The 25,946-nt window shown below is 36.9% G+C and overlaps 1 protein-coding gene and 1 pseudogene across 5 annotated transcripts in view; one reads left to right on the forward strand and one right to left on the reverse strand.

Annotated features, from left to right (window-relative positions):
- The window catches only part of LUZP2 (leucine zipper protein 2), a 474,590-nt gene that overhangs the window by 280,361 nt on the left and 168,283 nt on the right, over positions 1-25,946 (forward strand). The gene's annotated exons all lie outside the window — the stretch shown is intronic.
- On the reverse strand, positions 16,423-18,345 carry LOC113915082 (annotated as a pseudogene).

The following is a 25,946-nucleotide window of genomic DNA, read 5'->3' on the forward strand; positions in this document are numbered from 1 at the left end:
TTAGCATATTAGTTGAGCCAAATAAAATCAGCATTTTTGTGGGTTAAGAGGAATAAAAGATTAGTGATTTTATATGATTCAACCGAGTAGATGAAATAGACACAGCTGTTTTCAAGGATCTACATCAAGATATGAGCCATTCTTTCTGGATAGAATGACATAGAACCTGATTAATATAATTTGTAAGGTTTTAGGCCATTTTATTTAATTGTAAAACTAGTATTTCTTCATTTTGTTCAACAAATATAATTTAATGCTTATGTGCCATAATTGGGAAACACTAACAGAAGAGCCAATGTACCTGCTCTCATAAAACTTACATTCTACTGGGTGAGAAAAAAATTAAGATACATAAGTATATGTGTGTCGTAAAAGGTGATTTGGGCCAAAATAAAGCAGGAATGAGGATTTTGTGGGATTGCAATTAAAGATGGTTGTTTGGGAAGTCCTCAAGAAAAAAAAATGAAGTCCCAAAGGAAGTGAAGGGCAAGCAGTGAGAATGTCTGTAAAAAAAGCAAACAGCTGTTCTGCTCTGAAGGTCCACAGAGGATGCCACGTGCCACTGCAGCAGATGCTTAGTGTCACTGATCCGCCACTCCACATGTTGGTTGATATAGCTCCTACAGCTCTCACTGAGTCTCCTCATTCAATTTCTCTGGTCCTAAATCAGGAACTTCATGTCAAACAGTACCACCTTCTTCTAAAAGTCACATTAATTGTGGAAGTTAGAGACAGTGAGGAATAGGCATGAGTCTCAGTTTGTCCACGTGTGTTCCAGTTTGATTTTGTGGATTTTGGTTTGTTCTTTGGGATTCTGCTTTTTCCTTGATTACCCAGTTTCCCTTCTGATTTTCTTACTGATTGCCAGCCCCAGTGTCTTCCTGTGATTTTAGGCCTACCACCAGGTGCAGAAGTAGTAGCCTTCTGTAGATTATTTTGCCAGCTTCCATAATTGTGAAAGCTTTAATTAATGCCTAAAGTAAACTCCATATTCCGTATCGGTTGACTGAGTTTGTTTCCTTGATTGATTGTTAATTAAGGCACTAATTAACCTTTAAAGTCTAATAAGCCCCTCAAAAGTAGCATATACTCAGTTGACTCCCTAATTCCTTCTAGGACACACTTGTTATCCTCACAGTCTTGTCCAACACAGTTAATGGCAATTCATCCTTTCTGTTGTTCAGCTGAAAATCATGCAGCCATCTTTGATGGTTCTCTTTTGTGTTGTTCTGGAAATTGTTAGTTCTACCTAGAATATATCTAGTATGCAGCCCTTTTTTCCCCCTTACTTTCAATGGCACTTAGGCCACCATCATGTCCTGCTTGGATTAGGTAAGATCCTCCACAGGAAGTGAGTATAGATAAAAAAGAGGGGTACTTGAATTTGTTGAGATCAGACAATGGAGAGATCGTGAAGCAGACTGAGAAGGAAGAGCTAGAAGGATGGGAAGAAATTCACTGAGTATGGGAACCTGAAAAAGCACATGAAACAAAAAGGTGATTCAAGGAAAAGAAAGGTGTCATTTTCCATTTCTCCCCAGGACTGATGAATTACTTTTTTGGGAAAGTGGGCTGTAGTGTTTCATCAGAGTTGCTTACCAGGATGTAAAACAAAAGAATATATGGCAGGGGCACCTGCATGGCTCAGTTGGTTGAGCATCTGCCTTCGGCTCAGGACATGATCCCAGCGTCCTGGGATCGAGCCCCGCGTTGGGCTCCGTGCTTGGCAGGGAGCCTGCTTCTCCCTCTCCCTCTCCCTCTGCCTGCCTGCCTGTCTGCCTACTTGTGATCTCTCTCTCTGTCAAATGAATAGATAAAATCTTAAAATATATATATATATATGGGAGATCTGTACCAAGTGTTAGATAATGGTAGAATTTTATGAAATATATTTTTCACGCTATTTTATTAGGATGGATTACAGGGTGTTTGATGTAAAAATCAAATTTTGTACAGTGAACATTTCTGTCCATATTTCTATGGATATATTGATATCAAATGTCACCTTGAGAATGTTATTTATTGAGACCACAGGTCAGTGGAGAAGCTTACAAAGAATTAAGGAGGAAATAAAGTGCCATCTTCAATTCCCCTTCTGCTCCTGTGCTCCTGAGCTTCGTTTACTAGTAGATAAAGACTCCCAACAACTGAAGCCACATGAAATATCAATAACCATTTGCCAGTTGCTCTTACATAATGAGCTGATTCTAGAGACTGAGCTTCTATCTCTAGCTCTCCAGATGAGTCACTTCACCTCTCTTTACCCTTAAAGAGAGGGATAAATTGTTCCTTGGGTTGTTCCTTGGCACACCTCATGGAGATACGTGAATATTGGTGAGATAGCATCTGCAAAGCTATTAGAATGTCACACACACAAAGTGAAATTAGATTCTTGCAGATTCCCATGGATGAGGGATGAAGGAAGGGAGATTTTTTGGGGGGTGGTGGTGAGGGACTGTGAAAAGGAGCTAAATGTTATGTTTTTGCCCAACCAAAGCATTAAGGAAAATGGCATGCATTCTCAAAGAAATTTCTAGTGAATAGGTGATTCTTTTGCTATCATATGCATATCCTAAAGATGCACATGAAGTCCTCAGTTGTAGAAGACCTGAGGATCTGGCTTCCTGGAAAATGACTCTCATTCTTTTGCCATGGTTTGTGGTTTATGGTATGCCACCCAGGTAAGATGTCCATTCTAGTCCTTTCCTTCTTTACTCTCCACATTCACTCCCTCTCCAAATCTTATCCTTTTTTTTTAATTTCATTTGATTTTATTATGTTAGTCACCATACAATACACCATTAGTTTTTGATGCAGTGATCCACATTACCACACTGAGACTGGTTTATTTCAGATTGCCACAATTCTCTCATGTTGACTAATGTGGTCATCTCCCAACTGATCTCTATCCCATCCTCAGTCTGCATGGCATACACCATCCTTCATGTGTGGTATCTGTTTCTTCCATTCAGTCCTGTGCCCACCACTCCTCAAATAGAACCTTTACTCCAGACATACTGAGGTACTCAGTGCTGTTTTGCATGTCTGGCTTTTGAATGTTTATTACTTGAAAGACCACTTCTTTCTCTGGGCACGGGGGCAGCAGAGTATAGTAGACAGGCAAAAGGCTTTGTCTTAGATTCAAATCTAACTTCCCAGTACACGACCTTGGGCAAAGTTCTGAACTACTTTGTGCCTCAGTTTGTCACCTGCAAAGTTGAGATAATAATAGTGCCTACCTCATGGGTTGTCATGAGGATTAAGTGAGATAATTAATCTTTGTAAAGCACTTAACACAGTGCCTAACACATCACAAGCAATTGGTAATTTTAGTTACTATTTTAATATTTTGTCCAATTCCAATGTATACATTGTGTAAGTCAAAATTTGCTTATTTCTTTTCTGTGGAAACTTCCCTACCATATTTATACCCCTAGCTTCAGGAGAACATATTACTCCCTCTTTTTCCCTAATCTCCTATATTATAGATAATAATACTGACTAATGATTGAAACTGTTTATGTATCTGCCTTGTTCACTGGACTGTGCATTTATATCTCTAACCTTATTTATTGGTATAGATCCTGACACATAAGAAGCACTTCATAAATATGTATTGAAGGGTTGAGTGACAAGTGAGAGCAAATGGTTTCTATCACACAAAGCCCAGAGACGTAAGAAAAGAGTCCACATTATTCCTGGATAGCACATATGTGGTTTTCAAAGGCTTCATGGAAGAACTGGACTTCTTTCTGTTATATATGAATATTCTCTTTTCCTGTGTTCTGAAATGAATTTTCTATAGAGAACAGTTCTTTTCCTTTGGGTTTACCTCTAGAGAGATGTCCTACACATTCAACTGATTTCTTCATTGACCCACAAAGCTCAAATGGCTTGTCAGCATGAAGTCCCAGATGGCTTGTCATAACTGCAGTTTAGCATGCTCAAGAGGATTGATTCTAGCATGTTAGGAATTTCTCAATATTACTGAATGATCAATATGAGAGCAAATTGATTATTATTTGTAAACTGCATTTCCTGAACCAATATTAATTTCTTAGCTTGGGAATGGGAGAGAGAATCTTTGTTACTTAAAAATGTAGTTTTAAATTTAAAGTGGAAATATGTTCAGTTCTCCATAATTAGGCCCCTCCCCTCACACAGATTTTCCTTATAAATGGCATATCAGTGGATCCATATTATGATGCCTATAATTTAATTACAACATGCTAAATTCTTACAGATTTAAGTAAAAGAACTACAAATCAGTCACCCATCTATTTTAACTATTACATTCAGTATTGTTTTTACTGTTAGTAAAGATATTTTCTATACTGACTTTGATGAATGTTGAAATAAATTGAAAAAAAAATTATCTCAGATGATAACCAAAAGTTTTAATCAGGAGTTTAGCTTTAGGCATTTTGAAGAATAGTGAATTACATTTCCTAATACATTAATGCTTGCCTTTAGTGAAAAGTTTTAAAAATCCATTAGTAATAAGTTCATTTGATTCCATAATACAACTGTCCCAGTCACTTGGGACATACAAAGAAGAGTTGAGGGTAGAATGCCTCTAGAAGATTCTTGCTTCTTTTTGATCAGCATTTAGCAGCTTAAAACAGCAACATTTCTCTTAAAGTAAGGACAGATGAGTTTGTTTTCATCCTTCAGACCTCTCAGCCTCCATTTAGTTCAATGAAACATCCTCCTGAATGGCTAATATGTTTCTTTATCATATCATTCATCTTCAAGTATGTGATGCTCTGTATATTATTAATATAGCTTGTCAAATTGTCCTTTACGAAAACCGGGTGGTGATGCTCAGTTTCCATCCCAGATGAGTAACATTTAGAGCCACAGGATAAAGTCCAGATGTACTTAAATTTTTAATACCTAAATGCAGTATAATGGATTATGCGCCACTTGGGAATGCTAAAGTCTCTACTCAGGAGTGAGGTTGGTTTGTACTGCTGCATCTCTCTTATCTCCTCTTTTCTCTTTTATAAATAAATTAATGACTTTTATGAGCCCAGCACTTCCATTTACAAATATGGTGATTGGACGGTGTTAGCTCTAAAATCTTTTATTTTTTTCAGCTTTAACATTTCATATTTCTCTGATAGTGATCTCAGATAAGGTAAAAGTTAAGATTCCATGAATAGTGGGATTAAGTGGAAATGAGTGCTTTCAAGCTCTTGAGAGCATGATTAAGAATATGTGAAAAAAATCTAGTCATGCTAAACCAGGACAAGGACTCAAGTAAAATTTAGTGACAAAGTATTTCTATATTTTCTTTTATTTTATTTTTTCTTTTAAATTATTTTATTGTTATGTTAATCACCATACATTACATCATTAGTTTTTGATGTAGTGTTCCATGATTCATTGTTTGTGCATAACACCCAGTGCTCCACGCAGAACATTCCCTCTTTAATACCCATCACCAGGCTAACCCATTCTTCCACCCCCTCCCCTCTAGAACCCTCAGTTTGTTTTTCAGAGTCCATCATCTCTCATGGTTTTTCCCCCCCTCCGATTTACTCCCCTTCATTCTTCCCCTCCTGCTGTCTTATTCTTTTTTTTTTTTCTTAACATATATTGCATTATTTGTTTCAGAGGTACAGATCTGTGATTCAACAGTCTTGCACAATTCACAGGGCTCACCATAGCACATACCCTCCCCAATGTCTATCACCCAGCCACCCCATCCCTCCCAACCCCACACCACTCCAGCAAACCTCAGTTTGTTTCCTGAGATTAAGAATTCCTCATATCAGTGAGGTCATATGATACATGTCTTTCTCTGATTGACTTATTTCACTCAGGATAACACCCTCCAGTTCCATCCACGTCGTTGCAAATGGCAAGATCTCATTCCTTTCGATGACTGCATAATATTCCATTGTATATATATACCACATCTTCTTTATCCATTCATCTGTCGATGGACATCTTGACTCTTTCCACAGTTTGGTTATTGTGGACATTGCTGCTATAAACATTGGGGTGCACGTACCCCTTCGGATCCCTACATTTGTATCTTTGTGGTAAATACCCAGGAGTGCAATTGCTGGATCATATGGTAGCTCTATTTTCAACTTTTTCAGGAACCTCCATACTGTTTTCCAGACTGGCTGCACCAGCTTGCATTCCCACCAGCAGTATAGGAGGGTTCCCCTTTCTCCTCATCCCCACCAACATCTGTCATTTGCTGACTTGTTAATTTTAGCCATTCTGACTGGTGTGAGGTGGTTTCTCATTGAGGTTTTGATTTGGATTTCCCTGAGGTCGAACGATGTTGAGCAGTTTTTCATGTCTGTTGGCCATTTGGATGTCTTCTTTGGAAAAACATCTGTTCATGTCTTCTGCCCATTTCTTGATTGGATCATTTGTTCTTTGGGTGTTGAGTTTGATAAGTTCTTTATAGATTTTGGATACTAGCTCTTTATCTGATATGTCATTTGCAAATATTTTCTCCCATTCTCTTGGTTGTCTTTTGGTTTTGTGGACTGTTTCTTTTGCTGTGCAAAAGCTTTTTATCTTGATGAAATCCCAATAGTTCATTTTTGCCCTTGCTTCCCTTGCCTTTGGCAATGTTTCTAGGAAGAAGTTGCTGCGGCTGAGGTCAAAAAGGTTGCCCCTGTGTTCTCCTTTAGGATTTTGATGGTCTCCTGTCTCACATTTAGGTCTTTCAACCATTTAGAGTCTATTTTTGTGTGTGGTGTAAGGAAATGGTCCAATTTCATTCTTCTGCATGTGGCTGTCCAATTTTCCCAACACCATTTGTGGAAGAGACTGTCTTTTTTCCATTGGACATTCTTTCCTGCTTTGTCAAAGATGAGTTGACCATAGAGTTGAGGGTCCATTTCTGGGCTCTCTATTCTGTTCCATTGATCTATGTGTCTGTTTTTGTGCCAGTACCATACTGTCTTGATGATGACAGCTTTGTAATACAGCTGGAAGTCCGGAATTGAGATGCCGCCAGCTTTGCTTTTCTTTTTCAACATTCCTCTGGCTATTCGGGGTCTTTTCTGATTCTATACAAATTTTAGGATTATTTGTTCCATTTCTTTGATAAAAGTGGATGGTACTTTGATGGGGATTGCATTGAATGTGTAGATTGCTCCAGGTAGCTTTGACATCTTCACAATATTTGTTCTTCCAATCCATGAGCATGGAAGTTGTTTCCATTTCTTTGTGTCTTCCTCAATTTCTTTCATGAGTATTTTATAGTTTTCTGAGTACAGATCCTTTGCCTCTTTGGTTAGATTTATACCTAGGTACCTTATGGTTTTGGGTGTAATTGTAAATGGGATCGACTCCTTGATTTGTCTCTCTTCTGTCTTGTTGTTGGTGTATAGGAATGCCACTGATTTCTGTGCATTGATTTTATATCCTGCCACTTTACTGAATTCCTGTATGAGTTCTAGCAGTTTTGGGGTGGAGTCTTTTGGGTTTTCCACATACAGTATCATATCATCTGCAAAGGGTGAGAGTTTGACTTCCTCTTTGCCAATTTGGATGCCTTTGATTTCTTTTTGTTTTCTGATGGCTGTGGCTAGGACTTCTAATACTATGTTGAATAGCAGTGGTGATAGTGGACATCCGTGCCACGTTTCTGACCTTAGGGGAAAAGCTCTCAGCTTTTCCGCATTGAGAATGATATTCGCTGCGGGTTTTTCATAGATGGCTTTTATGATATTGAGGTATGTACCCTCTATCCCTATACTCTGAAGAGTTTTGATCAAGAAAGGATGCTGTACGTTGTCAAATGCTTTTTCTGCATCTATCGAGAGGATCGTTTGGTTTCTTCTTCTTTCTTTTGTTAATGTATTGCATCACGTTGATTGATTTGTGGATGTTGAACCAACCTTGCAGGCCAGGGTAAATCCCACTTGGTCATGGTGAATAACCCTTTTAATGTACTGTTGGATTCTACTGGGTAGTATTTTGGTGAGAATTTTTACATCCATGTTCATCAAGGATATTGGTCTGTAATTCTCCTTTTTGATGGGGTCTTTGTCTGGTTTTGGGATCAAGGTAATGGTGGCCTCATAAAATGAGTTTGGAAGTTTTCCTTCCATTTCTCTTTTTTTGGAACAGTTTCAGGAGAATAGGTATTAATTCTTCTTCAAATATTTGGTAGAATTCCCCTGGGAAGCCATCTGGCCCTGGGCTTTTGTTTGTTGGGAGATTTTTGATGACTCTTCAATTTCTTTAGTGGTTATAGGTCTGTTCATGTTTTCTATTTCTTCCTGGTTCAATTTTGGTAGTTGATACATCTCTAGGAATGCATCCATTTCTTCCAGGTTATCTAATTTGCTGGCATAGAGTTGCTCATAATATGTTCTTATAATTGTTTGTATTTCTTTGGTGTTGGTTGTGATCTCTCTTCTTTCATTCATGATTTTGTTGATTTGGGTCATTTCTCTTTTCTTTTTGATAAGTCTGGCCAGGGGTTTTTCAATCTTGTTAATTCTTTCAAAGAACCAGCTCCTAGTTTTGTTGATCTGTTCTACTGTTCTTTGGTTTCTAGTTCATTGATTTCTGCTCTGATCTTTATTATTTCTCTTCTCCTGTTGGGTCTAGGCCTTATTTGCTGTTTTTTCTCTAGCTCTTTTAGGTGTAGGGTTAGGTTGTGTATTTGAGAGCTTTCTTGTTTCTTGAGAAAGGCTTGTATTGCTATATACTTTCCTCTCAGGACTGCCTTTGCTGCATCCCAAAGATTTTGAACAGTTGTGTTTTCATTTTCATTGGTTTCCATGAATTTTTTTAATTCTTCTTTAATTTCCTGATTGACCCATTCATTCTTTAGTAGGATGCTCTTAGCCTCCATGTATTTGAACTCTTTCCGACTTTCCTCTTGTGATGGAGTTCTAGTTTCATAGCATTGTGGTCTGTAAATATGCAGGGGATAATCCCAATCTTTTGGTACCAGTTGAGACCTGATTTGTGACCTAGGATGTGATCTATTCTGGAGAATGTTCCATGGGCACTAGAGAAGAATTTGTATTCCATTGCTTTGGGATGGAATGTTCTGAATATGTCTGTGAAGTCCATTTGGTTCAGTGTTTCATTTAAAGTCTTTATTTCCTTGTTGATCTTTTGCTTAGAGGATCTGTCCATTTCAGTCAGGGGTGTGTTAAAGTCCCCCAGTATTATTGCATTTTTGTCAATGTGTTTCTTTGCTTTTGTTATTATTTGCCTTATATAATTGGCTGCTCCCATGTTCGGGGCATAGATATTTACAATTGTTTGATCTTCTTTTGGATAGACCCTTTAAGTAGGATATAGTGTCCTTCCTCATCTCTTATTACAGTCTTTGTTTTAAAATCTAATTTGTCTGATATAAGGATTGCCACCCCAGCTTTCTTTTGGTGTCCATTAGCAAAGTATTTCTATATTTTAAACTGGAAAATTGTCTTGATCTCATTTTACACTATAAGTTATCGATATATTTATACATACATGCATATGATACTAAACTATTTCCATAAAATATATGGCAATATGGCAAAAATCTTGCCCCAAAGAAAGATTGATTTTTTTTTGTAATTGATGCTGTGAAATCAAACATCTGAGAGATTGTACCATCATTCAGTAATATGGTAAGCACTGTGCTCTGCAAACATTTGTTATCTCCCTTAATCGTCATGACAGTCACTGAGGCAAGGTACACTTGCTGTCTCCCCTTTGTAAGTAACAGGTGATGTACAGGATATGTAGATGATACAGTTTCTGCAGTAAAGTTTTGTTTCTTCCAGGATGATATGCTTAAAACATTTTTTTTTTTTTAGTATTTGATCACAGATATATTAATATTTCAGCTAAAACTAAGAAAGAAAGAATCAATTGATGTTTAACATCTGATTACTTGCTTTAGACATAATCCCTGCCCTCAGAGATTAAATTTAGAAATGTAAATTTTTGAAAAATCATTTGAGAACAATATAGCATAGTGGCTATGTCTTTTAAGTCAGACATCTGGATTCACATTCCCTCACTCATAAACCTGGTAAGTAACAACACTCCTCTGATGATCAGTTTTATCATCTATAAAATAAGAATAACAGTATTCCAATTTTATGTATTTTGTTGTGAGCAATAAATGAATGTTATTAATAATAACAAACTTTATCTAGAGAGTATTATGCTAAGTGAAATAAGTCAGAGAAAGACAAATACTGTATGAATTTCACACGTATGTGGAATTTAAGAAATAAAACAAATGAGCAAACGGAAAAAAGAGAGAGAGAGGCAAACCAAGAAACAGACTCTTATCTACAGAGAACAAACAGATGGTTACTAGAAGGGAGGTCAGTGGGGGAATGGGCTAAATAGATGATGGGGATGAAGGAGGGCCCTTACTGGGATGAGCACTGGGTATTATATGGAAGTGTTGAATCACTACATTATACACCTGAAACTAATATTAAAGTGCATGTTAACTAACTAGAATTTCAACAAAAACTTAAAAAAAAATCTACAGATGCCCCAAAGTGTAATAATTAAGAAGAGAGCAGAATCTTTAAATATTTGGATTTCAGATTCCAACTCTGACACTTATACCTAACTAGGGATATCATATAAAGGCATATAATATCCCTAATTTACAAATGAGGAACATTCTTTGGCTATGTAGCCCAATGAAAATTATAGAATTTATAAATACAGAGTTGGAATCTGAAACCCAAATTTCAAATGATCATTCTGTCTTCAAAGCCCACATACCTTCCAATGAAACTACAAAGGTCAGGAACACAAAATTTTGAATAACAAAGTCAGTTTCCCAAAATCACTGAGGGTATTGTGAGAATTTACTCTGTTGGAAAAGCCACGAAGTGAGAGAGATTGGTACGCTCTCAAGTGTGGAGCACAGGATGCAGATCCCTGTCCTCAGTGAAGATAAGACATAGCAGTTTTGTCCAATCGTGGAGTGAAATACAGTTAAAAAAAAAATCACTGTTCAGGAAATGGAATTAACAAGTGCATCACAATTCCTTGTACTACTTATCTTTTCCTCTTCCAAGTAGAGGCCTGTCATACACTGTGTAATATTATCATGTATTATGGACACATCTTCCAACTCATTTTTGCAAATGTGTAGATAATAAGATTTACTAATGTGTTTTTTTTTGTCCCTACTGGTGGATTACATATGCTTACTGAATTAGTGCTCTAGAAAAATGGCAGGCATGGGCCACATTATGCTCAAATAAAGATATGATTAAGGCACAGGGCTAAAATTTCCCCAAGCTCTTTGAGTGACAGCAGCTTGGTTGTTTGTTTAAAACAGCTTTAGCTCCATTCCTCTAAATAGATTGACAAAATAGAATTATCTGTCAGTGGGAAGATTTTCAAAAATCTCTGCAGATGGTTGCCAAGATGGATGATGTGTCTTTTAGGTGGATGATGATCAGGTTCTTTGTATCAGGAAGGCAGACAGCAAAAGTGATTGCATTTTTAGGAAATTTCAGACAGAACAATTTTCTTTGCCCTTATGAGAATGATTAATTAAATTTATTAGCCAAGTTGAAAATATTAGACACATTTTTGTTTCTATACCACAGCTAAAAAAAGGGGGGGGGCAGTTTTAGGAACTGGCATAGTCCTGAAAACTCAACCTATCAAATACACCTCTGGCTTTAATAAGTAGTAGCCTAAAGGTGGGAGGTGGGGCATAAGTGGGGCCATAGTTGTTGTCGGATTTTACTCCAAATTATTGATGTTAAAAATATATTTTTACCTTTAACTGAGAGATAAAACCTGGACCTTTAAATATTACGTTTCTTCAAAACGGTGTCCAGAGTTTGCAGAAATTATATAGGAAATTGGGCAAAAGTTTTACTTTGTCATTTAATTTGTTCACTCAAAAAATATTTATTTATTGTGAGCTGGCCACATATCATGCTCTGTGTTAGGCAATAAAAATTACTTCTACTTATCCTTATGGTTTCAGCTTAAACATCACTTTCACAGAGAAGCCTTCCTTGACCCCTGTACATGGCTTGACTCCTGTAGTATATTCTCATATCTCCATTAATACTCAAGTATGTGTGTTATCATTATTGCTTATGTAGTGTGCGTCTTCCCCAATTGTATGTAAATTTGTGGAGTTTAGGAGTCATATATGTTCTTTTAATTATTTTAACTCCAGTGCTCCTGGTAAGAGCCGTATTTTTGTAATACATTGAAAACGCATACATGCAAACTGTGAAAATGTGAAATAATATTACACTTAACACCACTTTGTTAAAAAGTACGATGGACATAAATGACAGGCAAAACCTCGGTGTCTGGGAATGTCAAAAGACTTCATGGGGGAAGTGACTCTGAGATGAGATTTGTTTATTTCTGGGTAGAAAAGGTGAGGTCGATATAACAGGAAATGAAAGAGAGTGGGCTAGCATAGTATGTTTGGGTAACTACAAACTGGGGAAGAGAAAGTGAGGTGTAGAGTGCCTGGAAATGACCAGAGAAGTGATAGGATTCAGCTTTTGAAAGGCTCTCTGTACCACCTAAGGGATTTCCAGGTAGGGTGTGTGTGTATCACATGTAGTTTTTGGCTTAATTAATTAATTAATTTTTATTTTTTTAGTATATGTGCTGCCGAAGCAAGCACTTAGTTTTTATTTTTTAATTTATACTCCATTAATTAATATATAATGTATTATTGATTTTGGAGGTAGAGGTCAGTGATTCATCAGTCTTATATAATACCCAGTGCTCATTAGATCATGTGCCCTCCTTAATGTCCATCACCCAGTTACTCCCTCCCCCCTCCCTCCTCTCCTCCAGAAACCCTCAGTTTGTTTTCTATGATTAAGAGTCTCTTATGCTTTGTCTTCCTCTCTGATTTTGTCTCTTTTTATTTTTTCTTCTCTTCCCCTATGATCCTCTATTTTCTTTCTTAAATTCCCCCTATGAGTGAGATCATATAATTGTTTTTCTCTGACTTATTTTTGTTTAGCATAATACCATCTAGTTCCATCCATGTCATTGCAAATGTCAAGATTTCATTTTTTTAATGACTGAGTAGTATTCCATTGTATATATATATATACCACACCTTCCTTATCCATTCATCTGTAAATGGACATCTGGGCTCTTTCCATAGTTTGGCTGTTGTAGACATTGCTGCTATAAACATTGGGGTGCAGGTGCCCCTTTGGATCACTACATTTGTGTCTTACGGGTAAATATCCAGTAGTGCAATTGCTGGGTCGTAGGGTAGCTCTATTTTCAAATTTCTGAGGAACATCCACACTGTTTTCCAGAGTGGCTGCACCAGCTTGCATTCCCCCCAACAGTGTAGGAGGGTTCCCCTTCTCTGCATCCTCTCCAACATGTCGTTTCCTGACTTGTTAATTTTAGCCATTCTGACAGGTGTGAGGTGATAGCCCATTGTGGTTTTGATTTGTATTTCCCTAATGCCAAGTAATGTGGAACATTTTTTCATGTGTCTCTTGTCCATTCATGTGTCTTTGGAGAAATGTACGTTCATGTCTTCTTCCCATTTCTTTTTTTTTATAATAATGCTGCTTTATTTTTTTTCTTTTTCATTCATAATTTTTTAATTATTATGTTCCATTATTTCTTGATTGGATTATTTTTCTTTAGGTGTTGAGTTTGATAAGTTCTTTATAGATTTTGGATACTAGCCCTTTATCTGGTAAGACATTTGCAAATATCTTCTCCCATTCTGTCGGTTGTCTTTTAGTTTTGTCAACTGTTTCCTTTGCTGTGCAAAAGCTTCTTATCTTGATAAAGTTCCAATAGTTCATTTTTTGCCTTTGTTTCCTTGCCTTTGGAAACGTGTCTAGCAAGAAGTTGCTGCCTGTGTTCTCTTCTAGGATTTTGATGGATTCCTGTCTCACATTTAGGTCTTTTTTTTAGTCTATTTTTGAGTGTGGTATAAAGAAATGGTCCAGTTTCATTCTTCTGCATGTGGCTGTCTAATTTTCCCAATACCATTTGTTGAAGAGACTTTTTTCCCCCCCATTGGATATTCTTTCCTGCTTTGTCGAAGATTAGTTGACCATAGAGTTGAGAGTCCATTTCTGGGCTCTCTGTTCTGTTCCACTGATCTATGTGTCTGTTTTTGTGCCAGGACCATACTGTTTTGATGATTACAGCTTTGTAATATAGCTTGATACTTCTTGCTTTAATGAGTGGTATCCTAGAGGTGGGAGGTGGGGCATAAATATATAAATATATTTATTTTATTTGATAGGAAGACCTTGAGAAGGTAAGTGGAAAAAGGATAGAATTCAATTTTTGTCTCAGAAAAACACTCCTATCATGGATCGTGGCTGAGTAGCTTCCTATGCCTTCAAATATCCAAACACTATATATGTGGAATGGTATGGACATTAGTCACTTATGTATCTGTTGGCATATATGCCCAGGAACTCTTATGGGAATATCTATTTATAATAATACCTGAAGTTTAAAACTTTTCTGTTTTGAAGTTTTTATGGAAATTTTGTTTGTATTTTACCTAGAGTGCTTTGTCAATTCACCGTTTTGAATTACTTTTCACATTTTACATCTTATAGACCTTAAAATATTCATGGTATATAGTGTGATTCTATCTGTTGGTCAAATTCATATCACCTGCCTGGAAGCTAGATTTTTCCTTCTCACATTCTTCAGAGACATGCTTCCCCCCACCCCCCAAAATGATTTCCAAGGGAGTGGTTACTTTTTAAGTAAGCAATAATATACAAAAAGTTAAATTGTACAGTTTTCCATAGTAATCTTTTCACAAAGAAGCTCTTTTTTTACCCTGAATCAAAATATGAGCAAAAGATATAAGGTATAGAAAATGAGAGTGAAAATTCCTTACTTCCTTTAATGAGTGTTAAATTAAATACATAACATTTTATTGAGTGGACAGGAAGACTGTGTCAAGCAATCATGGTAGCCCAGAGTCAGATTGGAACTAATTCTCTCATTTGACCTTTATTGAGTATTTGATGAATGTAAGGAAAATAATGGTACATGCCCTCCAGGAGCTTTCAGCCTAGTAAGACAAAGAAGAGAAACCCATTAAAGCCTGGAAACTATTGTAATAAGTGAATGCACACAGTGACAGGAGAACATTTGACCTGTGGACTTCAGAGAAAGTTTCATCTGGGAGGTGGCATTAGAACTATGTCATGGGCATGCACAGGAGTTTATCAGGCAGAGCCTGAAAGGAAATAGCAGAAAATAGCATGTCAGACACCATGGATTAGTGGAAGTACATGTTAGGTTCAATGACACATAGGGTGTATTTGTGTGTATGTGTGGTGGCAGAAGGGAGCAGGTTCAAGGAGTCCCAGGAAAGGAATAGGAGATGAGAACAGAAAAGTAGTTCAGAACGAGGGGTGATGTACAGCCACTGTAGAGTTTAACATAAGGATGTACCTCATTTAGATTTGTTCTAGGAAGGGTAATTTCATACCCACGTGGGGGAGCATATTAGGCAGAAAGGAAACTAGGAACAAGACCTGACTAAAAGTGAAATTTAAGGAATTGGCATTGGGATCATTAAAAATTACGGGGATTTAAAAATCATTTCCAAGATGACTTTGGGTAACTGATTGGATAGGGTAATGTGGGAAAAGGTGGAGACAAGAACAATCTAGAGATAGTTCAAACAGTTGTATGGGCAGTGTGTACTAATCCAACACTGGGGGACAAATATTAAGATGAGCGTATCTGAAAGGTATAGGACATGTTGTGAAAGGATCTTGGAGGTCACCTATGCCAACCTCTTTTTCAGATCCCATAACCTCTTCTATGACAGGAATTTTTGAAAATCAGCAATTAGGGTTAACTTCATTGGAAGTTCTAAGCCTGGGCAACAGAAATGGACAATCAGATTTATGTTCTGCTTTGCAGCTCATAAATGGATTTGTAAAATTACAGATCAGAGCATAGATGACCTAGGAATACCTCTAAAACAGCATTGTAGGAGTAATGATTGGTAAAGAAAAAAACACCATCTCTTTTTTCAAGAAGATACGGTCTCAAAAATCAGAAAAAATTAAAAAGTAAAGACAACACAGCACACAGATTATTTTGTGTAATTGCCTTCTCTTGTGAGGCAGGGGATTAGTTATTTGCCTAGTTCGTTGTCCTATTGCATTAATTAGTGTATTTTTGGTGATGAGTGGCAACCACAAATGTACAGATTTCCCAAAACTAATCCAAATACCTGAAACACAGTGCATTTTCAGTAACTACTTGTAGAATGAATGAGTGTATGCACAAATGAGTGTGTTAGTCCAGTTCTCCAGATGCTATCTGCAGACAATTATATCAATACCACTTTCAGTTCTAAATACTGACTCCTTATCAATTCAAACTACTATTAAGTATCTCGTCAACTTCATGTCAATTTTAGCTGACATTAAGCTTGGATCTTACCTTCTCCCACCTATTATCAATAAATTTATGTTGTTTTTCCAGTTGAATTTGGCTGGTCGGTGCCTTCCATCTGCTACTGGCCTCCTTGGGAAAAATTAAAAACTTTCAGTTCTATCTTAAAACTTTCAAGACTATTTCCTTACACATTTTCAGTTTTTTTTTAAATAAGATCCTGTGAGGGTTAAAGAGCCTATTTTCAGGTTCCTTGAATGGACAGTATGAAAATAGTTTTTTAAAAAACTGATGGTAACTACAGGTGAGTTGCAGAGGAGTGTAGCTGACTGGAGACCTTCCAAACAATTTTCACTGCATGGCACATATTAAAAATAATGACATTAATACCAGCAATGTCAATAGAAATATTTGAATGGCTTAATATTATTAGCAAAATAGAATGTAAATTCTGGAGTCACTTCTATTTACATCTTGGTTTACATCTTGTGAATTTTTTTATGGCTATTGACAGACTACTTACTATCTCACAGGTTTTGTTTTCTTTTTTTCCCTTTGAATAATGGCAATAGAACATGTCCTTTATAGGGCTGTTATGAGGATTGAATGCAAAAGCATTGTGTAGAGTGCCTCACACAATGTGGAGTGGATATTGTTCCCCTATTGAAAGATTATTTCCTCTACTATAGAAATCTGAAGTCAAATTATGGTTTTCATTCTTTTTTTTTTTTTCTAACCAAAAAATATTTTAATGTAGGTAGCAACATGTGAACATTACATTTAGGTGGTAAAATTCAGGTTACAATAGTATGATAAATATCAAATGATATCCCTCTGGCCTAATGGAAAACATAACAGTTGTAACAGTCACGCCTAACACCTTGGTTAAATACAGAGAGAAACGGGCAGGGGTGGCACAGACATATGTGAAGATATAACAGTCTGAATAATCTTTAGCCCTCCTGAGAAAAGACAGAGGGGAAATCTGTGGCAAATACCTGTGTAATATGGTGGCCTCAGGCCACTAGTGCATTCTGTTCATGCACTTAAAGTAACCGCAGCTGGTTTCTGAGCACTGAAAACGAGATTCAAAGCAAGTCTCTGCTCAACAAGCTAATGATACTACAAATCCCTTACATTCAAAAATAGTTTAAATTTGAAAAGTTTTAGGTAAAGTAAAGCATACTTGTTTCCATGATTACTTTTAGAAATAACTGAGACTACCCTATTATATTATACATAGTCAGGCACACTGCTGTGCACAGGCAATTCCAGCTACCATATTTTATGTTTGTTGGTCAGCAACAGCACAAATTTTATGCTCTAATAGAAATATATCAATCTGGCAAAATGGTTACATCTAATTTTCTTTTAAAGACATATTAACTAAATTTAAGGAAGAATTGCCTTTTTCAAATTACTGATACAAACTTACCATAGAATAATTACATATTTTGCCCCATATCAACCTGCAAAAGGTTTCCCAACATAGATGCATTTGTTCAATTTTCAAAAATAAATAAAGGTTTTCTACGTGAAAGCATTTACATTCCTAGCTCTTTAAAGTAAACATTAAAACACAAAGTACAAAAAAATGATCTCCCCACTTCTGAAGAGCCCACTTAGTTACATAAGCTATTTTCTTTCCCAACACTTTTTCAGATTCAAAAGAGATTTACTTCCTAAGAACAGGACAGATCTTTAATGCAAACCATTTAGTCCGTTTCCATGGCAACACTGCGGGATTCCTTGGCTACCATAAGTCGCATTAGTTGACTGTGGAATTTCTCAATCTTCTTTACGTCTTGGGCTTGGTCTGTTGTATACACCAAACAAACTAAATCATCTGTTACTTTAATACACAAATTCCCATCAGAATGCCTATATTTGAGAACCACACGGGCCTTCATAGGGTCGGCGAGGTAGTTTCTCGGCCGCGCGACTGAACTCCTCCCACGTCTGGTACTGCGGCATCGTGGGTTCGCAGCGAAACGCGAGCGGGCGAGGCCGGGGACCGCAGGCGGCGAGACCCAGCCCACCTACCACCTACCTCTGGCTGCCGGAGACCGGTGCGGGGGCCCAGCGGCCCCCTTCATTCTTTTTTATTTCTTTCATCTGGTAGTATTTATCAGTGGCCTCCATTTTCCTCCTGTCTTAATTTGAATGGAGCCTAAGAAGTTTTTGTCACTGTTTTCAGCCTTCTGAATAGCATACATGGCACACATTTGCGTACCATTCTGACTTAGGTTTCCGTCTTGCATATGTTTTTGGCTTACATCCTTTTATGACATATTCTCAGTACAGGAGTGTGTGTGTATTTGTGTGCATATATGTACGTATTAGGTGAAAGGTTTTCTCTATTTTTTAAATAGCTTTGTTGAGGTATAATTGATATACAAATAATTGCACATACATAATGTATATAATTTGATTAAACCATTTCCACAGTCAAGGTAACGGACACATCCATCACCCTTCTAAGTTTCCTTGTCACCTCACCCTTTTTGGTGGTATGAACATTTAACACGATATCTACCCTCTGAAGTTTTCAAGTGCAGTATACCATATTGTGACTGTAGGCACTATGCCATACAGCAGATACCTAGACTTAATTCATGGCACATAGCTGACTCTTCCCTCTCGTGCTCTCTATCTCTCATTCTCTCTCTCTCAAATAAATAAATAAAATCTTTAAAAAGATTAATTCCTATTTTTTGGTTCTTTTTTAAAGATTTTATTTATTTATTTGACAGAGAGAGACACAGAGCAAGAGAGAACATAAGCAGGGGGAGTGGGAGAGGGAGAAGCAGGCTCCCCGCTGAGCAGGGAGCCCCATGCAGGCCTCAATCCCCGGACCGTGGTGGGATCATGACCTGAGCCAAAGGCAGACGCTTAATGACTGAGCCACCCAGGCGCCCCAATTAATTCGTATATTTAAGTGAATGAGGTTTTCAGTAGCTTTAATGACTGTTGATATGTCCTTAATTATTATTTTCCTGTGTGTTAACTTTAAAATTTATATTATAAAATCCTTCTCTTCTCCTTTATTTTCTCTAAGTGAAGGAAACTTGAAATATTTGTCATTAGTTGTACAGATATGGTCACATTCATACATTTATTCATCAAGTTTTTTTTTTATATCTTTCAGTACATATCAGGAACTCTTCTAGAGTTGGAAAAACAGTGAAAGATAAGGCAGACAATATCCTTGTTACTTTGGGGCTTATGTTGGGGCATAGATTTCAGGTAGAGTTAAATGCTGTGAAGTTAATACAGCCAGGTTATGTTATATAGGATAATCACTGGGACCAGTTGTCATAGTAGGTTTCTCTGTGCTACAACATTTTAGCTGAATCCTAAATAATGAGAAGGAAGCATTCATATGACAATTTGGGTGGGGCCTGAGTGTTTTCAGGAAGAATTGGAAGCAAATTTAAGGGCCCTGGAATTGCAACATTCATAGTGTGTTTTAGGAATACCCTTACAACTAAAGAGTAGTTGACAAAAAAGTAGTTTGAAGACAATGAGTTCAGAGAGGTGGAAAAGATTTGCATCATATAGGACCTTATAGGCCATAGATAAAAATAAACACTTTGGCTTATATTAAGTGTAAAATGAAATATTAGAGAATTTTAAGCAGTCTTATAGTATAACCAGATATGCAGTAACAAAATGATTATACCCATGTGTGAAGAAGAATTTGTAATGGGTCAGTTGCAGAAGCAATAGGTCCAACTTGGTGATGTCTGTAATATTCCAGGTGAGGAGGACAGTAACTTAGGCTATGTTAGCAACAGTGAAAATGGAGAGAATTGACCATATGCTAGAGAAAGACTCTATAGTAGCTACTGAAGGTACAGGGGGATGTTTATGTATAGATATAAATCAATGATTTCTACTAAGTTTTGGGGCTGAGCAAATGAATGGTACCATTTACTGTGATAGAGAAGATGTGTAATATTTGAGAAAGTGCCCTGCAAGGCAACTCAGAAGATCTAAGTTATGGTTACTTTTTCTTAAAAAAGTAGTGTGCTAAAAAACTCACAAAATCACACTGATCTTAATCATGTGAATTCATTTAGGTAGTTGCAGAGTCTACCTCCAACTCTAAAGTCTTATAATATGATGAAAATTAAATAAATTACAAACTCTATAGCTCTCTCCTTCAAAAGCTCTAAATACATTTTTATATAATTATCTGACTCTTATAAATTTTAGAAAATACTTTTTATGATATTCCAATTTTGAGGCTTGTACCTTCAAAAATATTATTATTTATTCATATACGGTGCCATAAATCATTTTCAATTATTAGTTATAATACTAACAAAAGAAATTATACAGTGTTTTACATTTTCATGCCAAAATGAAAAGTTTGCCTCTTATGTGTTATTTTTTGATTAATGGAAGTACAGGCTTTATATTTCATGTCAGTTTTATCCAGTGAAACAGTGTTAAATTTGATACTTGGAAGACACACAAGCACATATATGTGGATTCATGTGAAAAGCTACACACACAAACACACAGAATTCAAAGCAGAAGGTTTTATCTGGAATAATTAGTCAAAGATATCATAATTTTTTCATGTATTCTAATGTGAATTCTAACTTTTAAAAATTATACTGAAATGTTTCTATTTAAATATTTCTATTAAATAAGTCAAGGTGTGAGAAAAGTTTATATTCCCTTTACATCCTCGCCCCATTAAGGGCAGTAGCTTAGTGGGACCTTTTGTATTGTTAGAGGTTCCTCAAGATCACCCTGATATTTCCATCAGTTCCCCCAAATTGATAGCCAGATCACTTTGTACTGTACTCTATTTCCCTTTCTTCCCCATCCTCCCCTCTCCCCGTTTTCTCACTCTTGTCAGTCAGAAAACTGCATCCAGCCTGGTCTTCATTGTCTGTGCACAGTTCCCCCTTCTAAGAGGCTTGACACTGTCCTTGGTACTGAAATGTCAGCCGTCAAAATGATTCCACTAAAGCATAAGTAGGATCTGAAGACAAAAAGGTAGAGTCTCTTATTTTCTCAAAGAATAAATAATATTTAAGAAAAACTATAAATTTTCTTCATGTGAGGGTTGATTCCATCCTCATGAATTTTAAAAAGTAATAATGTTTCCTTATCTACTTAGTCCACAGTAGCCCCACAGGCTAGCCCCCAATTTCTCTCATTTTTCAATGGTATGAATATTACAGAAGATTGCTACACACTTTGGAGCAAATTCCACTTTCATTATTTGTTAGAAAAATAGTTTACATATTCACTATAAATGAATTACATAAATCACAGTAATAGTTGGCTTAGGGAGTGATTTAGGATTTTTTTTATATCTGTCTTATCTCATCTTGGCTTTTGTTACCAGGCTCTCAAGCCTGATGCTCTGTAATTATATTCTTATAGATACAGAATATGGTTATAGTAGTTATGTCCCTTTGAGACTCAGGGATGACTTAAAGGAAGAGGAAAACCAAATTGCCTGTCAGTAAGTTGGGAGATTATGCTATCCCTCTGCTGTCAAAAGTCATACAGAAGACACACACTGTGATATATATAGAGAGAGCCTTCCTCAGAGTTGCACTAGAGTTCCTCTAGTGTCCACAGCACACTAGAAAACTTTTGTCCTAGGAGAGTATTAAAACTTTATTTTTTTCCATTTTTTCCATTTTCAGTCCTCTTCCAGTGTTAACACCATCTTCAACATATGGCTGGTGTCTTGGCAGAAACTTTAATAATAGGACAAGACAAATCAATTTACCACTGCAGTATTCATGTCTTACTCTAAACACCTACTTGACCATAAACTAAAGGGTCTGGAGTTTCCCTGAAGATATTTCTGCAGTGAATAGACACAATTCCTAAATAATTGAATAGTAAGCAGTATTTTAATGCAGTAGGAGAAAAATCTTTTCTGAACAGGTGACCTTGTTTAGTGTAAGATTTAAGTGAAAGGAAGATAGTCTTACTTTAGGTAGAACTATTGAAAACTGAAATATCCCCACTCCTGGGCCACATAGGCTTCTGATATTGATGCTTAAGTGAGTAGTCCATAATATGCAACTCAGCAAATTAAAAATATTGTGGCATAAAAGGATGTCAAAATTACATGGACTTCTCCTAATAAAAATTACAATGGCATTGGTTTTTCAATTATAAGACTGATAAAAATCCCTAATAAGAATACAGTTATGCAAAAGAAATACATAGGTGAGTTTCATTACTTTCTCAAACAAATGATGTGGAATATTGGGTGATTATTTTATGGGTATATGTGGTATAGCATATTCAAGTCAAGAACCTTGGATTTGCACTTAAACACCAGTGAGTATGAATTTGCTAGGAACTATAGTTACTTGTCAAAGCAGAGTGAGTCAGAACTCAAAGGTTATAATGAGAGGAACAGGGTAGACTCCTGCCTTCTTGAGGTCCAAGAGAACTTAAATAATTTTAAAAAATGTATTTGTAGACAAAATAAAAGGGCACTAGGAAAGCTTAATAAACATTACTTTGTATATTATTTATTTATTACCAACAGTGATGAAGTCAAAATTCTTGCCTTCATGGTTCTTACATTCTGTCAGTGGAATCAAATTGGAAATAAATATAGCATGTTGTTCTTGAGGAACAGTACATTCAAAGGTCTAAGACAAGAGGGAGCATATCAGATAAAAGAAATGGTAGCAGGACAACATGTCTAGATCAGGAAGGGAGTGGGGTCATGGGACAAGTTGAGACTGAAGAGGCAGGGGGGAACCAGACCATGCACTTGTAATGGTAACAGCACTGTCTCTAAGGATAGGATCTAGGGCTCAGCATTTATAAAAAATAATCCAGTGGCTTATCTATATTAATTTATTAATTTATATTTGAGGGGACTGGCCTATGGATGATCCTTAGTGACTATCTTTAAAAACCCAAACCCAGGCTTTATGGATAACCCATCAATGTGAGTACAGTCAGACAAGGATGGAAATAGATGCCCACACTTAAAACTAAAGGGAATTTCCACAGCGATCCATACATGAGACTGAACCAAATTAAACAGCATTTAAAGTGTGCTAAAGAGGATATAAAATCAATGCACAGAAATTAGTTGCATTTCTATACATCAACAACAAGACAGAAGAAAGAGAAATTAAGGAGTCGATCCCAATTACAATTGCACCCAAAACCATAAGATACCTAGGAATAAATCTAACCAAAGAGGCAAAGAATCTGTACTCAGAAAACTATAGAATACTCATTAAAGAAATTGAGGGAGACACAAAGAAATGGAAAAACATTCCATGCTCATGGATTGGAAGAACAAATATTGTGAAAATGTCTATGCTGCCTAGAGCAATCTACATATTTAATGCAATCCCTATCAAAATACCATCAACTTTTTTCAAAAAATGGAACATATGGAGCCAGAAAGGACCCCTAATAGCCAGAGGAATGTTGAAAAAGAAAAGCAAAGCTGGCGGCATCACAATTCTGGACTTCAAGCTCTATTACAAAGCTGTAATCATCAAGACAATATGGTACTGGCACAAAAACAGACACATAGATCAGTGGAGCAGAATAGAGAGCCCAGAAATGAACCCTCAACTCTATGGTCAACTCATCTTCGACAAAGCAGGAAAGAATGTTCAATGGAAAAAAGACAGTCTCTTCAACAAATGGTGTTGGGAAAATTGGACAGCCACATGCAGAAGAATGACACTGGACCATTTCCTTACACCACACACACAAATAGGCTCAAAATGGATGAAAGACTTAAACGTGAGACAGGAGTCCATCAAAATCCTAAAGGAGAACACAGGTAGCAACCTCTTTGACCTCAGCCGCAGCAACTTCTTCCTAGAAACATCACCGAAGGCAAGGGAAGCAAGGGCAAAAATGAACTATTGGGACTTCATCAAGATACAAAGCTTTTGCACAGCAAAGGAAGCAGTCAACAAAACCAGAAGGAAAAAAAAAATAAAACAAATGCCAGAATGGGAGAAAATATTTGCAAATGACATATCAGATAAAGGGCTAGTATCCAAAATCTGTAAAGAACTTATCAAACTCAACACCCAAAGAACAAATGATCCAATCCAGAAATGGGCAGAAGACATGAACAGACATTTTTCCAAAGAAGACATCCAAATGGCCAACAGGCACATGAAAAAGTGCTCAACATCGCTCGGCATCAGAGAAATCCAAATCAAAACCTCAATGAGATACCACCTCACACGAGTCAGAATGGCTAAAATTAACAAGTTAGGAAATGACAGATGTGGGCGAGGATGCAGAGAAAGGGGAACCCTCCTACATTGTTGGTGGGAATGAAAGCTTGTGCAGCCACTCTGGAAAACAGTATGGAAGTTCCTCAAAAAGTTGAAAATAGAGCTACCCTACGACCCAGCATTTGCACTACTGGATATTTACCCCAAAGATACAAAAGTAGTGATCCAAAGGGGCACCTGCACCCCAATGTTTATAGCAGCAATGTCCACAACAGCCAAACTATGGAAAGGGCCTAGAGGTCCACCAACCGATGAATGGATAAAGAAATGTGGTATGTATATACAGTGGAATATCAGGCAGCCATCAAAAAAATGAAATCTTGCCATTTGCAGTGACGTGGATGGAACTAGAGGGTATTATGCTGAGTGAAATAAGTCAGTCAGAGAAAGTCAAGCATCATATGATCTCACTGATACGAGGAATTTGAGAAACAAGACAGAGGATCCTAGGGGAATGGAGGGAAAAATGAAAGAAGATGAAACCAGAGAGGGAGACAAACCATAAGAGACTCTTAATCTCTGGAAACAAACTGAGGGTTGCTGGAGTGGAGGGGGGTGGGAGGGATGGGGTGGCTGGGTGATGGACGCTGGGGTGGGTATGTGCTATGGTGAGTGCTGTGAATCATGTAAGACTGATGAATCACAGACCTGTAACCCTGAAACAAATAATACATTATATGTTAATTAAAAGAATAAAGTGTGCTATAGATCTGCAACTAAGAGGTTTTAATACCCAGGTGCCACAAATTTTAGGAGAGTCAAAGAAAAGGCAGAAAGAAAAGAAAATTGAGGAGTTAAAGAAAGAAAAGCTAGGATGATAGAGGAGTGATGTCCTCGTGACTTAATGTGAAGAAGGCGAAAGGATAAAACTTGAGCACAAGGCCCAAATCTGATAATGAATTTTGCACTTCTACTTTTCTACCTCTTACAGTGATAGGGCATTTGGATCAAAGTGCGTAAATATTATGGAATGAATGATTTGCTTTTAATGTTGAAGGCCATAAGCAGCCTAGAGTCTGCTTCAGGTAACTTAAGGTAATTTTTAAATTACCTTTACAGAAGTTTACGATGTTTACTACCGCTTTGAACATATAAAAATTCACCACTGAGAGAAATTTAGAATGGGAAAATGTAATACAATTCTGAATTAGCAATTGGAAAAAAGAATCATTGATATCCCGGTTATTGATCTTCTGCTCTGCAGGTACTTTTCACAACAACCATTCCCTGTGACAGAAAAAATGTATCTCCTGATATTACCTGTCTTGCTTAGTAGATTGATGTATTTTTATCAGCTTC

The sequence above is a fragment of the Zalophus californianus genome, chromosome 11 (assembly GCF_009762305.2).
Source record: "Zalophus californianus isolate mZalCal1 chromosome 11, mZalCal1.pri.v2, whole genome shotgun sequence".
Classification (NCBI taxonomy): domain Eukaryota; kingdom Metazoa; phylum Chordata; class Mammalia; order Carnivora; family Otariidae; genus Zalophus; species Zalophus californianus.